Raw genomic sequence first — 15,355 nt, 5'->3', positions numbered from 1 at the left:
GCAGATCTGGAGCTGAGGCTGAAGGATGGAGGTCGCCGCTGTGAGGGGAGAGTGGAAGTGAAGCATCAAGGAGAATGGGGCACAGTGAATAGTTACAAGTGGGGCTTAGAAGAGGCCGCTGTGGTGTGTAGACAGCTGGGTTGTGGAGCTGCTGTTGATGCTCTCCAAAGGGTTCACTTTGGATCAGCAGTTGGCCCCATTTGGTTTTATGCTATTTACTGCAGAGGGACAGAGTCAGCTATCACGGAGTGTACTTATACTGCTGTTAAAGACTATCGTCCTGAGGGCCTTTCGCATGACCAGGATGCTGGAGTAGTCTGCTCAGGTAAGGCTTGTCTGGCCTGGGAGGGGATCTCTAGCAGGAGAAGCCTCAGTCTCATTCCCAGCCTAACTATAAGAATATGGATCACAGACTTTAGTACATACTTGAGTGAAGATTTCAGTCACACGGTTATTCCTAGAACATTAGGTGTTCAAGGGAGCCGAAGGGCTTTCTTGGCAATGGACAGTAAAGGCTTCAGATCCAGTGTGCACTGTGCCCTTCCGGTCTGTGTGATGTGTCACAGGAGGCAGTGAGGTGAGATCAAATGTTTCATACATGTGCAACTGCCTGGTTGAACCTACATTAATTATTTAATATAGTCTTAGTACCATCATAGTTTTTTGTATTTTTTTCATGGGATGGTCAGACAAGTGCAGCTCTAAGAGGGGATACAGGAGAGGTGCAGGTAAGGAGAGGTGTGGGTTTATTATACTCACAGATCCTACAGAGACAGAGTATCAGTAGGTGGGTACTTGGGGGAGATGCCTGTAGAACACCCTGATCCAAGCAGTGGTGCCCCCCAAATGGAGTGTGAGGACCCATGGACATATATATATATATATATGTCTTGTCTTCATTTTCATCCAGCCAGTCTCTGTCTTTGGTTTAGAGCACTGAATCAGTTTACATTTAAGGTAATTATGGAAATGTATGTTCTTACTCACACTCTGTTAATTGCTTTATATTTTTTTGGTAGGTCTTTTTTTCTTCCCTTCCTCTTTGGTTCTCTTCTCATGATTTGATGGCTATCTTTAATGCTATGTTTGAATTCCTTTTTCTTTATTGTGTGAATATATACTGTAGATTTTTGATTTGTGGTTACCATGAGGTTTTGATATGCAGTCTATTGCAAGCTGCTGGGTTTAAATTTCTAATGGATTTCCAATATCTTGCATTTTTATTCTCCTCATGATTGCTAGTTTCAGTATCATATTTGTGTGTGAAAAAAAAAAAGAATGCTTTTCTAACTTTATTGTAAGTTTGCTTTTACTGGTAAGCTTTCTCATTCATACTTTACTTTTTTCTTCTCTGGCCTTTTAATTTTCTGCCCAGAAAAGTTCCTTTAGCTCTTGGAAGCTGGTACAGTGGTGCTGAATGCTTTTAGCTTTTTCTTGTCTGTAAAGCTTTTGATTTCTCCGTAGAATCTGAATAAGAGCCTTGCTGGGTAGAGTATCCTGATTGTAGGTTTCCCTCTTTTATCAGTTTAAATATATCATGCCACTCCCTTCTGGCCTGCAAAGTTTCTGCTGAAAAATCAGATGAAAAACTTATGATAATCCCTTTTAAGTTATTTGTTGCTTTTAATAGTTTCTCTTTGTCTTTAGCTTTTGTCAGTTTGATTAATGTGAGTCTTGACATGTTTCTTCTTGGGTTTATCCCGTTTAGGATTCTGTGCTTCCTGGACTTCAGTAACTATTTCCCTTCCCATGTTAGGGAAGTTTTCAGCTATTATCTTTTCAAATATTTCTCAGCTCTCTTCTCCTTCTGGGACTCCTACAATGCGAATGTTTGTGCATTTAATGTTGTCCCAGAAGTTTCTTACACTGTCCTCACATCTTTTCATTATTTTTTCTGTCCCACAGCAGTGACTTTTCACCATTCTGTCTTCTAGCTCACTTATCTATTTCTCTGCCTCATTTATTCTGCTGTTGATTCCTTCTAGTATACTTTTCATTTCTTTTACTGTATTATTCTTCAACTCTGTTCTGTATATCTTCTAGCTCTCTGTTAAACATTTCTTGTATCATTTCATTCCACGCCTCCATTCTTTTTCCAAAATCTTGAATCACCTTTATTATCATTACTCTGCATTTTTTTTTCAGGCAGATTGCCTACATCCATTTCACTTAGTTGTTCTCCTGGGATTTTATCTTGTTCCTTTTTCTAAAATATATTCCTCTGCTGTCTCATTTTATCTAACTTTCTGTGTTTATAGTCTCTCTTCCACAGGCTTGTGGAACTGTCATTCTTCCTTTTGGTGTCTGCCCCCTGATGGGTGAGACTCATCTGGAGGCTTGTGCAGGCTTCCTGGTGGAGGTTTTGGTCCCTGCTGACTAGTGGGAGGAGCCAGATCTTGATCTTCTGGTGTGCAGAGCCATGCCAAAAGATGTGTATAGAGGCAGTTGTGGGCTCAGGAAGACTTTAGACTGCCTGTCTGCTAATGGGCAAGGCTGTGTTCCTGCCCTGTGGGTTGTTTGATCTGAGGCATCTCATCACTGAAGCCTGCAGGCTGTTGGGTGGGGCCAGGTCTTGGTGTCAAAATGGCAGCCTCCAGGGGAGCTCATGCCAATGAGTACTCCTTGGTACTTGTGCCACCAATGTCCTTGTCCCTGCAGTGAGCCCCAGCTGCCCTCACCTCCCCAGAAGACTCTATAAGACAAGCAGGTAGGTCTGGCCTTGGCTTCTGTGAAGTCATGGTTTTTCCCCTGGGCCCCAGTGGGTTTCCCTGGGACCTCAGCTGGTAAAGAATCTGCCTACAGTGCAGGAGATCCTGGTTCAATTCCTGGGTTGGGAAGATCCACTGGAGAAGGAATAGGCTACCCACTCCAGTATTCTTGGGCTTTCCTGGTGGCTCAGACAGTAAAGAATCTGCCTGCAATGCAGGAGACCTGGGCTCAATCCCTGGATTGAGAAGATCCCCTGGAGGAAGGAAAGGCTACCCACTCCAGTATTCTGGCCTGGAGAGTTCCATAGACAGAGGAGACTGGCAGGCTACAGTTCATGTGGTCACAAAAAGTTGGACATGACTGAGCGACTTTCACTTCACTTCACTTCCCTTGTTCATGTGGAGTTCCTATGATCAAGCCCCCTGTACTTCAAAACCAAGTGCTCTGGGGGCTCCTCTTCCTGACGCCAGACCCCCAGGGTGGGGAGCTTGACCTGAGTTTCAGAAACGTTCTGTGGGTAATCTGTCATATAATTATTTTCCAGCTTGTTAATCATTCACCTGGTGGGTATGAGGTTTGATTATATTGTAAATAAATCTCTCCTACCATCTTATCGTGGCTTCTTCTTTCTCTTTGGATGTAGAATATCATTTCTAATAGGTTATACTCTTTTTTGTTGATGGTTGTTCACAAGTTAGTTGTGATTTTTGTGCTTTTGTGAGAGGAGGTAAGCTTAAGTCATTATACTCTGCCATCCTTCATATTTTATCTTAAAAGGATAAGGGAAAACTGAAAGTGAAAGTCATTCAGTTGTGTCCGACTCTTTGAGACCCCATGAACTAAACAGTCCATGGAATTCTCCAGGCCAGAATCTTGGAGTGGGTAGCCTTTTCCTTCCCCAGGGGATCTTCCCAACCCAGGGATCGATCCCAGGTCTCCCACATAGGAGGTGGATTCTTTACCAGCTGAGCCACCAGGGAAGCCCAAGAATACTGGGAGTGGGTAGCCTATCCCCTCTCCAGCAGATCTTCCTGACCCAGGAATTGAACTGGCTTCTTCTGCATTGCAGGCAGATTCTTTACCAACTGAGTTTTCACAGAAGCCCTTAAAATGACAGTTTGTCACTTAAATAATAAAACAAATTAATAAATCTTATAAAATGTTGCTGCTATTTTTATCTTAAATATTCTATTATCTCAAACATGTGCAATAGTTTTTGTATTTATTCACAGAATTATCATTTAGAGCAGTCTTTATAGCTTCGGGTAGACCCAAATTTCCACATGTTATCACTTTCTTGTACCTTACTGGAACCTTTTGTGTGTGTTTGTAGTGATGGTCTGGTGGTCTCAAATTCTATCACCTTTTTTATATGAAACATTTTAACTTTTAATAATTTTTAAAAATATTTTCACCAGTGACTGTGTTCTAGTTTAGAAATTTTCACCACACTGAAGACATTTTTACATTGGCCTATGGCTAGCATTGCCTCTAATAAATAACCAGTAATACTTCGAGTGAACTCCGGGAGATGGTGATGGACAGGGAAGCCTGGTGTGCTGCGATTCATGGGGTCGCAAAGAGTCGGACACGACTGAGCAACTGAACTGAACTGAATACTTATTTTTGTCCCCCTTTACATAACATGTCAATGTTTCATGCCACTTTTTTTTTTTTTTTGGTTTATCACTGGTTTTCCATAATTATATTATTAGGTGTCTGAGGTAGTTTTCCTTATTTTTATCTTTTAGAGTTTGTTTAGCTTTTTGCCTTCGTTTATAGTTTTTGTTAAATTTGGGGAAAATTCCATCCATTATTTACAACTAGTTTTCTACTCATCCCTTATTCTGAGTCTCCAGATATATGTATTTTTACATGGTTTACTCTTGTCCCAAGTGCCACAGAGTTCCCATCCATGGTTCATTTTCTGGCTCTTTTTTCTCTCTGCCTCAGTTTGGATAGTCTCTATTGATAGGTGTTTAATTTCCCCACCCCCTTTTTTTGTTCTGCCATATCTAACCTCTTTTTATGCTAATCCAGACAATTTTTCATTCCACATATTTATTTTTCAGTTTTAGAAGTTCCATTTGGCTATTTTCTAGTTTTTTCTCTTTGTTTTATTTATTTATTTTTTTGCTAAGCATATTTACATTACTGTCTTTATTAGCAGTCAATTAAATAATTTGTTATTCTGGAATCTGTTTTTAGTGATTGCTCTTTTCAAATTTTGCTATGCGTTACATTTTTCTTTTTTAGAAAGCCTTGTAACTTTTTGATTGGGTGTTGGGCACTGCTAGGATGTCCTTTAACAGAAAGAATTTTCAAATTTTCTTGAATTTGTTAAGACTTGGTTTGTAGGCTAACAATGCATTTACCCTGGAAAATATTCCATGTGTGCTTGAGAAGAATACATATTGATTTTCTGTTTGAATGATCTGTTAATTATAGAGAGTGAGATATTGAAGTTTTCTATTGTTAATGTATTGCTTCTGCTTCTCCCTGAAGAGCTGTCCATGCTGTCCTGTATACTGAAATGCTATAATGTTGGGTGCATATATATGTGTAGTTGTTATGTCTTCCAGTTGAACTGTCTCTTGTGACAGTTTTTTACTTAAAGTCTCTTTTGTCTGACTTTGATCTCTTTAGGTTATTATTTGCATGGCATCTCTTTCTCCACCTGTTCACTTTCAGCCTACCTGAGTCATGAAATCTAAAGTGAGTCTCTTATACACAGTATGTAGTTGGATCTTGTTTTTAATCCATTCAGATAATCTATACTTTTTCATTTGAAAGTACAGTACATTCACATTTATAATCATATTGAAGGATAAGGACTTACATTGCCTTTTTATTAACTGTTTTCTCTCTGTTTTATAGTTTCTTGCTCCTCCTTTCTTCTGTGTTGTATTTATGGCTTGATGATTTCTTATAGTGGTATGCTTTGATTAATTTCTCTTTTTTGTGTGTATGTACCATACTTTTTATTGTAGTTACCAATGAACTTGTATAAAACATTTTCTAGCTATAGCAGTCTATAGCAAAGTTAAGTACTGTTATGAAAACAACTTAATTTCAATAGCTTGCAAAAACTGTATTTTATTCCTCCCATACATTTTAAGTGATTGATATCAGAGTTTACTTCTTTCTATATTGTGTTTCCAACAGCAGCTTTCTGTAATTATAGTTACTCTTATGATGGTCTTTTGATTTATATTTAAATACTAATGTTAAAAGCAAGTTATGTACCAATATTACAATATTCTGTATTTCTCTTTAGATTTACCAGTAAGATTTACACTTTCATATGTGAAGATACTTTTGTATCCTTGTTTTATTTATTCACTGAAACTTGAAGAACCCTTTTAGCACTTTGGTAATGTGGTGATGATGAAATCCTTCAGATTTTGCTTGTCGCTTATATATATGACATATATATAGAGAGAGCCTGGTGGCTCAAATGGTAAAAAACACCTTCCTACAGTGCAGGATACCCAGGTTTGATCCCTGGGTTGGGAGGATCCCTTGGAGAAGGGATTGTCTACCCACTCTAGTATTCTTACCTAGAGAATTCCATGGACAGAAGAACCTGGAGGGCTACAGTCCTTGGAGTCACAAAGAGTTGGACATGACTGAACAACTAACACACACACAAATGTATATATAACATGTATATGTTATATAGTGTACACACACACATATTATATAACATATATAATATACATATATTATTGTTTGGGTACTGGTTGTGGTTTGGTTTGAACTTGTGTCTCCTGCATTGGTAGGCTGAGTCTTTACCTCTAAGAAACCTGGGAAGCCCTTTTGTGTGTGTATACATATATATGTGTATATATCTAATACCCCCATTTTTAAAGGATAGTTTATCCATGTAAAGCTTTGATGATTGGGTTGGCAAGGTTTTTTTCTTGTGGTACTTTTGATGTATTATGCTGCTCTCCTGGACTTCAAGATTTCTAGTTTTAAAGGGTTTTTCTTGGTGACAAGTCACTATTTTTTCCTGTTTTCAAAAATTTCTCTTTATCTTAAAGTTTGGTAATTTAATCATAACGTGTCTTGGTGTGGACCTCTTTGCGTTTCACCTATTTGGGAACTCATAGGCTTCATGAATCAAGATGTCCATTTCCCTCCCTAGATATGGAAATTTCTAAGTTATTATTTCTTTGAATAAGCTTTCTGCTCCTTTATTTCTTTTTTCCTACTGGGGTTCTCAAGTATATGTGTGTGTGTGTGTGTGTGTGTGTGTGTGTGTGTGTGTGTGTGTGTGTAATGGTATCCCATATGTGCTATGTATTCTGTTCACTGTTTTTTCGTTTTGTTTTTCTAACTTGATAATTTCAAATGGAATGTCTTCAAGCTTACTGATTCTTTGATTTTCTTGATAGAGTTTCCTTGATGCTTTCCTTTGGATTTGTAATTCAATTATTGAATCCTTGAGCTCCAGAATTTCTGTTTGGTTCTTTTATTTATGTTTTCTAGTTCTTTATGAAGCTTCTTTTTCTGTTCATGTATAGGTTTCCTGATTGTGTTTACTTGTCTTTCTGCATTCTTTTGTGGGTCACTGAGCTTCAAAACAATGAATTTGAATTTTTTATCAAGCGGTTCATAGATCTCTATTTCTTTAGGATCAGTTTGGGAGCTTTATTAGTTTCCTCTGGTGGTGTCATGTTTGCTAGATTCTTCATCATCTGGGTAGGCTTTCACTGGTGACTGTGCATTTGAAGGAGCAGACACCTCTTCCAGACTTTACAGACCGGTTTCCACAAGTAAATATTTACTGCCTTGTCCTTGAACTGATAGGACTGCCTCTGGAATCAGGGACTAGCAAAGCTGGAGTTAGGTTATGTTGCTGCTCCTGGAGCTGCTTTGGGGTCTATGGTCAGTGGGTATGTAGCAAAGGCATGGATGGATGTGGTTTTCTCTGGGTTCCTGCATGGTCAGGATTGCCTCCCTTGGTAGAATGGGTCTGGATAAGTGAAGGGGCTGCTTCATAATCCGTACTCAGGTCTGCAGTTGGCCCTCCTATTACCAGAGTTTCCAACAGGTTGTGCCTCCTTCTGGATGTCTGGGCAGACAGGACTGCCCAGAACATGGTGGTGCAGAGCTGGAGCAACATTATGGAGCTGATTCTGGGTCCACAGTTCTGTCTGAAGTTGGCAGGCATGTTGCTGGGGGCACCCTGTTTCTGTGGGAGAATGACAGCAGGGGAATCTCCTTTTCTATCATCTTGATGTCAAATATGGATACAGAAAAAGCACAATAATAGAATTAAAATCAGTTAAATATCACCCCTTAGCATTTTCTGTGATTCCTGTGTCAGAAGGAAAACCTGTAATAGGAACTGTTTGGCAAACTCACAGTCCTGAAACTTCCAATCAGAACTCACTCTCTCCCAAGGTCATTGACAAATCCTGGGGTTTCAAGAGAGATGGTTAGGACCACACACCCTCTTCTATGACTCTCTGAGCTATCTTAACTCATGTTCTTTCCCACTGAAGTCACCTAAGAAATTCTTGGACTTTTTGCCATTAAAAATTATCAGAAAAATATAAAAACCATAAATGTCAATTATTTATAATGTCTATATTTCTTCTCTCAGACAACCTCCCTACAGGGTTGGCATGCATTCTTAGATCCTGCTTCATGATTTTCCTTACCTAAGTCACTTGAGAACTAGCTCCTGGGAAAGAAATCTATTCAAAATAATAGACTCATAAGTCTCAGGAAAATTTTCTAACTTTGTCTAGATGACAGATCTCTACTCTGTCATAGTTCTTGTCTCTCTGGGGTGGTTCTGTTTTTCATATGTCTGCATTCACATTTGAATGCCAACACATTATGCAATTTCCTTGGGCTCTGTAGTCCTGGGCTCCTACATGTAAAATTCACTTCTCCAACCAATGATAAATTACATGTTCCTGGTATTCAGCCATTTCTGATGATAGGTTTTGGGCTCTGTAGTTTCCAGGCCTGTAGATTAAGGAATTCATATTTCTAACTATTCTCAGAGTATACATTGTTGGGATAAAGTCATCCAAACTGACCCTGCAAATTCCTCTGAATTTCTCTTCAGAATCTTGTTCATGAAAAGGCAATTCTGACACCAACTATCAAATTCTCTCTCCATACCCCACTCCTGGAAAAGAAAAGCATTCACATCATTGCCTGTGTGTGTTGTTTCCATTTGTCAAGTCAGGATCAAGAACACTCACTAGGTTTCCTTGTTTGTTCCTCTTAGGATTTATGCGTCTAGCTGATGGAGATAGACCCTGCTCGGGGCGAGTAGAAGTTCATTCTGGAAAAGACTGGACCCCAGTGTCTGATGGGAACTTTACATTCCCCACTGCACAGGTCATCTGTGCAGAGCTAGGATGTGGCAATGTTGTGTCTGTCCTGGGACACGTGCCCTTCAGAGAGTCAGATGGCCGGGTCTGGGCTGAAGAGTTCAGGTGTAAAGGAGAGGAGCCTGAGCTCTGGTCCTGCCCCAGAGTGCCCTGTCCAGGGGGCACTTGTCACCACAGTGGAGCTGTTCATGTTGTCTGTTCAGGTGAGATGTAGATCAGGTTTATAACCTCTCCACTTACCTTGTTCAGGTGAGAAAATAAGACTGTTGAAACTCTGTCTCTTTCTACCAATGTACACAGAAGTCCGACTCATGAAAAATGGCTCCTCTCAATGTGAGGGGCAGGTGGAGATGAATATTTCTGGACGATGGAGAGCACTCTGTGCCTCCCACTGGAGTCTGGCCAATGCCAATGTTGTCTGTCGTCAGCTCGGCTGTGGAATCGCCATCTCCACCCCTAGAGGACCACACTTTGTGGAAGGAAGTGATCAGATCTCAACAGTCCGATTTCACTGTTCCGGGGTGGAGTCCTTTCTGTGGAGTTGTCCTGTGACTGCCCTGGGTGGTCCTGACTGTTCCCATGGCAACATGGCCTCTGTGATCTGCTCAGGTAAGAGAGGGTGAAGGGCTACTGGTACTCAGGATGCTCTGGAGTGAAATGTCCTGAAGAGCAGAGAGTGACAGGAAACTGGCATCAAAAGTCAGATATTTCATGGTGAAATGTGGTTCTTCTCATTGTTCATTCATTTTCCAACTCAGAGCAAGAAGTGGTAAGGGGAAATAATGTATGTTTAAGTAACAGTATTATTTAAATATAATCATAGAAAATAATGTAAAAGCAGTAAGTGTAGACTTTAAACATATACCCAGATCAGCAAAGAGAACATTCCCAGCATCACAGTCACTGTTCCTTCCCCATGACTCTGTCTCCCTCCTCTCCAGCTAAAACTGCCTTCCCAACTTCTACTACCATAGAGTGTTTTATCGTTTTTTGAACTGTGTATAAAATTATGCAGTATGTTTTCTTTTGTGTATAACATTGCATCACCATTATATTTGAGATTCACTCATGATGTTGCTTGTAGAAGCATTTTATTAATCTTTATTACTGTAGAGTATGTCTTTGAATGATCACATGACCATGAATTGATCCATTCCACAATAGATAGTAGAGATTTGAATTGTTTCCTATTCTTGACAATTACAAAAATGATGCTACAACTTACCGTTGACAATGACTTTGGGTGCAAACATGCTATCTTTTGTGTTTAACCTATGGTCTTTCATTTTCATTTTCTTAATGGTATGGTGTCCTTTGATGAGGCAATCTCTTAATCTTAAGAAATTGCTGCTTACTAACTTCTTCCTTAACGTTTAATGCTCCTTATATCCTTTAAAAAGAACTTTGTCTACTCTAAGACCATAAGAACACTCTCCAAGAGTGTCTCATAGAAGTTTAATTATTTTTCTCTTGCATAGAATTGTGCATCCCTTCTGCAACTGATATCCATGTAAGTTAAGATCAAGTTTCATATGACATCGAACTGACTCAGAATCTTTTTCTGAAAAGACTCTTTTCCCCACTGCAGTGCCACCTTTATCATAAGAAGAGCATACGTCTGAGTCTTTTTTAAGACTCTCTCTTCTATTTCATTGTATCATTTCTCTATCTTCGCACCAATACTGCATTTTCTTAATTATTGTAACTTTATAGTAAGTCTGGATAATTTTAATGTATAAGAGTTACTTTATATTATTAACTCTTCCACTTTCGTTGCTTTTTTGGTCAACTGTGTTGGTCATTCTGGTTCTTTTGTATTTTATTCCAATTTTGGAATCAGATTTTCATTTAAAAAACCTATGTATTTATTTGACAGTGTTGGGCATTAGTTGCAGTGTATGGATCTTCATTATGTCTTGTGAGATCTTCTGTTATGACACATGGACTGCCCAGTTGTGAGGCTCTTGCTGAGATTCTCTGTGGCATGTGGGATCTTAGTTCTCACACCAAGGATCGAACCTGAGTCCTCTGCATTGCATGGTTGAGTCTCAATCACTGGACCAGGAGAGACGTCCCTCATCTTGTCATTTTTCATCAAAAAAAAAAAAAAGCAGAAATGTATTTTGTTTGAGATTAGAGTTAATCTACACAGAAATTTGAGGTGATTGACTGACGATGTTGAATCTTCCAATTCATTGGCATTATATATATATATATCCCTCCATTCAATTAGGTCTCCAGTTTCTCTCAGAGGTTTTGCTCATCTTCTGCTAGGTTTCTCTCCTAGGCATTTTATGTTTTTGATGTTATAAGTATTACTTTTAGTGGAAATGTCCTAGGAATGATTTATCTCTGACTTGTTTTTACTTTTCCTTTTTTAAAATCTTAATGTAATTTAAGACTTACAGTAAAGCTGTAAGAATAATATAAGAATTCAGAAGACCTTTAGTTGGATTTCCCAACGTTAGTATTCTGCTTTATTCTCTTCCCCCAACTGACATCTCTCTCTATCTCTGTTTCTGTCTTTTGTTCTCTGTCCCCCTCCCACCACATTTCTCCATGAATATGTAAAATCTTTCTGACTAGGTTGCAAACATGATGTCTCTTTATCCCTAAAATGCTTCAAGGGATTTCCTTATGTAATCACACTTCAGTCAAGTCATCAGACAACTTCAGCTCCAGATGACATCTAAGTGCAACCACACGAAAGACTCTAAGACAGAACTGCCAAGTGGGATCTTTCCCAAATTACTTACCCAGGAAGTCTTAAGCAAAATGAAGTATTTTTTTTTTTTTGCTTAAGTGGCTAAGTTTTACAGGAAATTTTATTATATAGCAATATAACCAGGACACGCTTCCCTGGTGGCTCAGTAGTAAAGAACACACCTGCCAAGTCAGGAAATAGAAGTTCCACCCCTGGGTCTTGAAGATTCCCTGGAAGAAGAAATGGAAACCCACTGCAATATTCTTGCCTGAAAATTCCCATGGACGAGGAGCCTGGTAGACTGCAGTCCATATGATCCTTAAAAGTGTCAGACATGATTGAGTGACTAAACAACAACAACAGCCGGGACGCTTGTTACATGACCTTTATTTAGAGACCCATGCGTCTCTAAATAGAAGACTATTTGTCCTCTGATCTTCTGTTTACTGTTCCTACCTCATGCCAGGCTACTGCGTTGAAACGCTTACCCTTTATTTCTTAATAGTGGCTGTTAAGTTTTTCAGCTCTAGAATTTTTATCTGTTATTATTTTGTCAATTTCTTTTGTCAGTTAATTCTAGGAGGCTATTTAAATTCTCCATCAGATAACTCTAGTAGCTGAATAACTTGGGAAATTCTTTCTAATGTCTATTTCTGCCTGGTTTTCTATGAGATTTCTTTTATATGTGTATTGTTTTTAGTGACAAACACTGTAGATGAAAAAGTGGTAGAATCCCTTTGGGAAAGATTTTAATTTACTTTTCCTGTTTATGGATAGATTTAGAGACAAAAGGGCTTATTAAACTTATTCTTAGTGCAATGGTTGCCTGAAACCAATTGTGGCATTGTCAGAAGCAGAACTCTCCCTAGAGAAGGTGAGCCCTAAGATTATGATAACCTTACTGTTACATTGTTTATCTCAGACTTCATCATTATTTAGCTTAATTCAATTTCCTGTTCTTCAATCCACCAATCCTCTGATCATTGCTGTTTCTACAGGAAACCAGACCCAGGTACTGCCCCAGTGCAACGACTCCATGTCTGAACAAGCAGGCTCTGTAGCCTCAGAAGAGAGCGCCCCCTACTGCTCAGGTGAGGGTCCCACAGAACAGAAGAACTTTTTCCCCGCCCCCGCCGCCGTCACCGCCCCATTGTCCCATTTCTCTCTCCTCAGACAGCAGACAGCTCCGCCTGGTGGACGGGGACAGTCCCTGTGCCGGGAGAGTGGAGATCCTTGACCAGGGCTCCTGGGGCACCATCTGTGATGACAGCTGGGACCTGGACGATGCCCGCGTAGTGTGCAGGCAGTTGGGCTGTGGAGAAGCCCTTAATGCCACAGGGTCTGCTCACTTCGGGGCAGGATCAGGGCCCATCTGGCTGAACGACTTGAACTGCACAGGAAATGAGTCTCACGTGTGGAAGTGCCCTTCCCGGGGCTGGGGGCGGCACGACTGCAGACACAAGGAGGACGCGGGGGTCATCTGCTCAGGTCTGTGCTGCACACTGTCCACAGGCTTGGGGAGAGGTGGGGCCCTGGAGGACGGGAGTCTGAGCCCTGAGGGAGAGACGCTGAAAGGACCAGAGAAGAAAGCTTCCTCCCGTGGATCTGGTCTTTCCAGCAGACGTGAAGACTAGGTGCTTTCACGTCCTCCTGAAGCAGCAGACCTTCTAGTCCTTTCTTCTCAGCAGAGTTTCCTGGCAGAGCCGTTTCTTAGAATTTCCAGTTGAAAGTAGGATTCACCTTGCCTTACATATGGGACAAAAAGCTTAAGTCCATCGTACTAGTTTCTGTTTGCTTCTGTAACAAATTGCCTCACAATAGTTTAAAACAACGTATATTTATTGCCTTAGAGTTCTGTAGGGTCGATGTTCAACAGGATCTCCCTGTTGGAATTAAGATTTCAGCAGGGCCACATCACTTCTGAGTCTTTGGTGAAGAATCCCGTTTTTTTATATCAAGTTTCTTTTCAAACGATTTGCGTTCCTTGGCTCATAGCCTCCCTTCATCCATCATCAGACCAGCAACACTGCACATCTCTAACCATTATCCAGAGTCACACCTCCCTGGAGACGGAGCCAGAAAAGAGTGCTTCTGTTGGTTTGGCCAAAAGGTTCCTTCTTTTTTCCTGTAAGATGGTCTAGTAACACTTAGTTGTCTTTCACTTCATTTGAAACAATTTTGTTAGACTGTTTTGTGGCAGCTATCATATCAACATGCATCTTTTCAAAAAAAAATCAAAATTGGTGAATTTTTGAATAGCCATTTTAATACTGAAAATGGAAGGGAAAAAAGCAACATTTTCAGCATATCATGCTTTATTATTTCAAGAAAAGTTAGAAACACAGCTGAAATGCAAAACGAATTTGTAGAGTGTATGGAAGTGAGGTAACTGATCACATTAATCAAAAGTGATTTATGAAGTTTTGTGTTGGACATTTCTCACTAAACAGTACTGCACAGTAGGGTAGACCAGTTGAAGTTGATAGCAATCTAATTGAGATATTACTTGAAGACAATCAATGTTAAACCATGCAAGAGATAGACAACATACTCAAAATATCCAAATCAAGCACTGAAAGTCATTTGTACCAGCTTGGTTATAGTAATTGCTTTGATGTTTGGGTTTCACATAGGTGAAAAAAACCTTCATGGCAGTATTTCTATATGAGATTCTCTACTTAAACATAATGAAAACGTTTTGCTTTTAAAACAATTTGTGATGGGTGATGAAAAGTGGATCAGTTCAGTTCAGTTCAGTCGCTGAGTCGTGTCTGACTCTGCGACCCCATGAATCGCAGCATGCCAGGCCTCCCTGTCCATCACCAACTCCCAGAGTTCACTCAGACTCATGTCCACTGAGTCAGTGACGCCATCCAGTCATCTCATCCTCTGTCGTCCCCTTTTCCTCCTGCCCCCAATCCCTCCCAGCATCAGGGTCTTTTCCAATGAGTCAACTCTTCGCATGAGGTGGCCAAAGTACTAGAGTTTCAGCTTGAGCATCATTCCTTCCAAAGAAATCCCAGGGCTGATCTCCTTCAGAATGGACTGGTTGGATCTCCTTGCAGTCCAAGGGATTCTCAAGAGTCTTCTCGAACACCACTGTTCAAAAGCATCAGTTCTTCGGCACTCAGCCTTCTTCACAGTCCAACTCTCACATTCATACATGACCACTGGATAAACCATAGCCTTGACTAGACGGACCTTAGTCGACAAAATAATGTCTCTGCTTTTGAATATGCTATCTAGGTTGGTCATAACTTTCCTTCCAAGGAGTAAGCGTCTTTTAATTTCATGGCTGCAATCACCATCTGCAGTGATTTTGGAGCCCCAAAAAATAAAGTCTGACACTGTTTCCACTGTTTCCCCTTCTATTTCCCATGAAGTGATGGGAGCGGATGCCACTGCACAATAATGTAGAATGGAAGAGATTGTGGCACAAGTAAAATGAACCACCACCAACCACACCAAAGGCCAGTCTTCTTCCAAAGAAGGTGATGATGTATATGTGGTGGTATTGGAAAGGAATCCTCTATTAAGAGAGTATATTCCAGAAAACCAACTGATAATTCTAACAAGTACTGTT

At 40.2% G+C, this 15,355-nt stretch overlaps 1 pseudogene; it reads left to right on the top strand.

Moving 5' to 3' along the window:
• The window catches only part of LOC138077649 (antigen WC1.1-like), a 53,919-nt pseudogene that overhangs the window by 10,472 nt on the left and 28,092 nt on the right, over nucleotides 1-15,355 (top strand).

This window comes from Capricornis sumatraensis, chromosome 4, assembly GCF_032405125.1.
Source record: "Capricornis sumatraensis isolate serow.1 chromosome 4, serow.2, whole genome shotgun sequence".
In the NCBI taxonomy this organism is placed as follows: Eukaryota; Metazoa; Chordata; class Mammalia; order Artiodactyla; family Bovidae; genus Capricornis; species Capricornis sumatraensis.
Note: the sequence above shows the minus strand (reverse complement) of the source record. Positions and strands in the feature narration are given on the sequence as shown.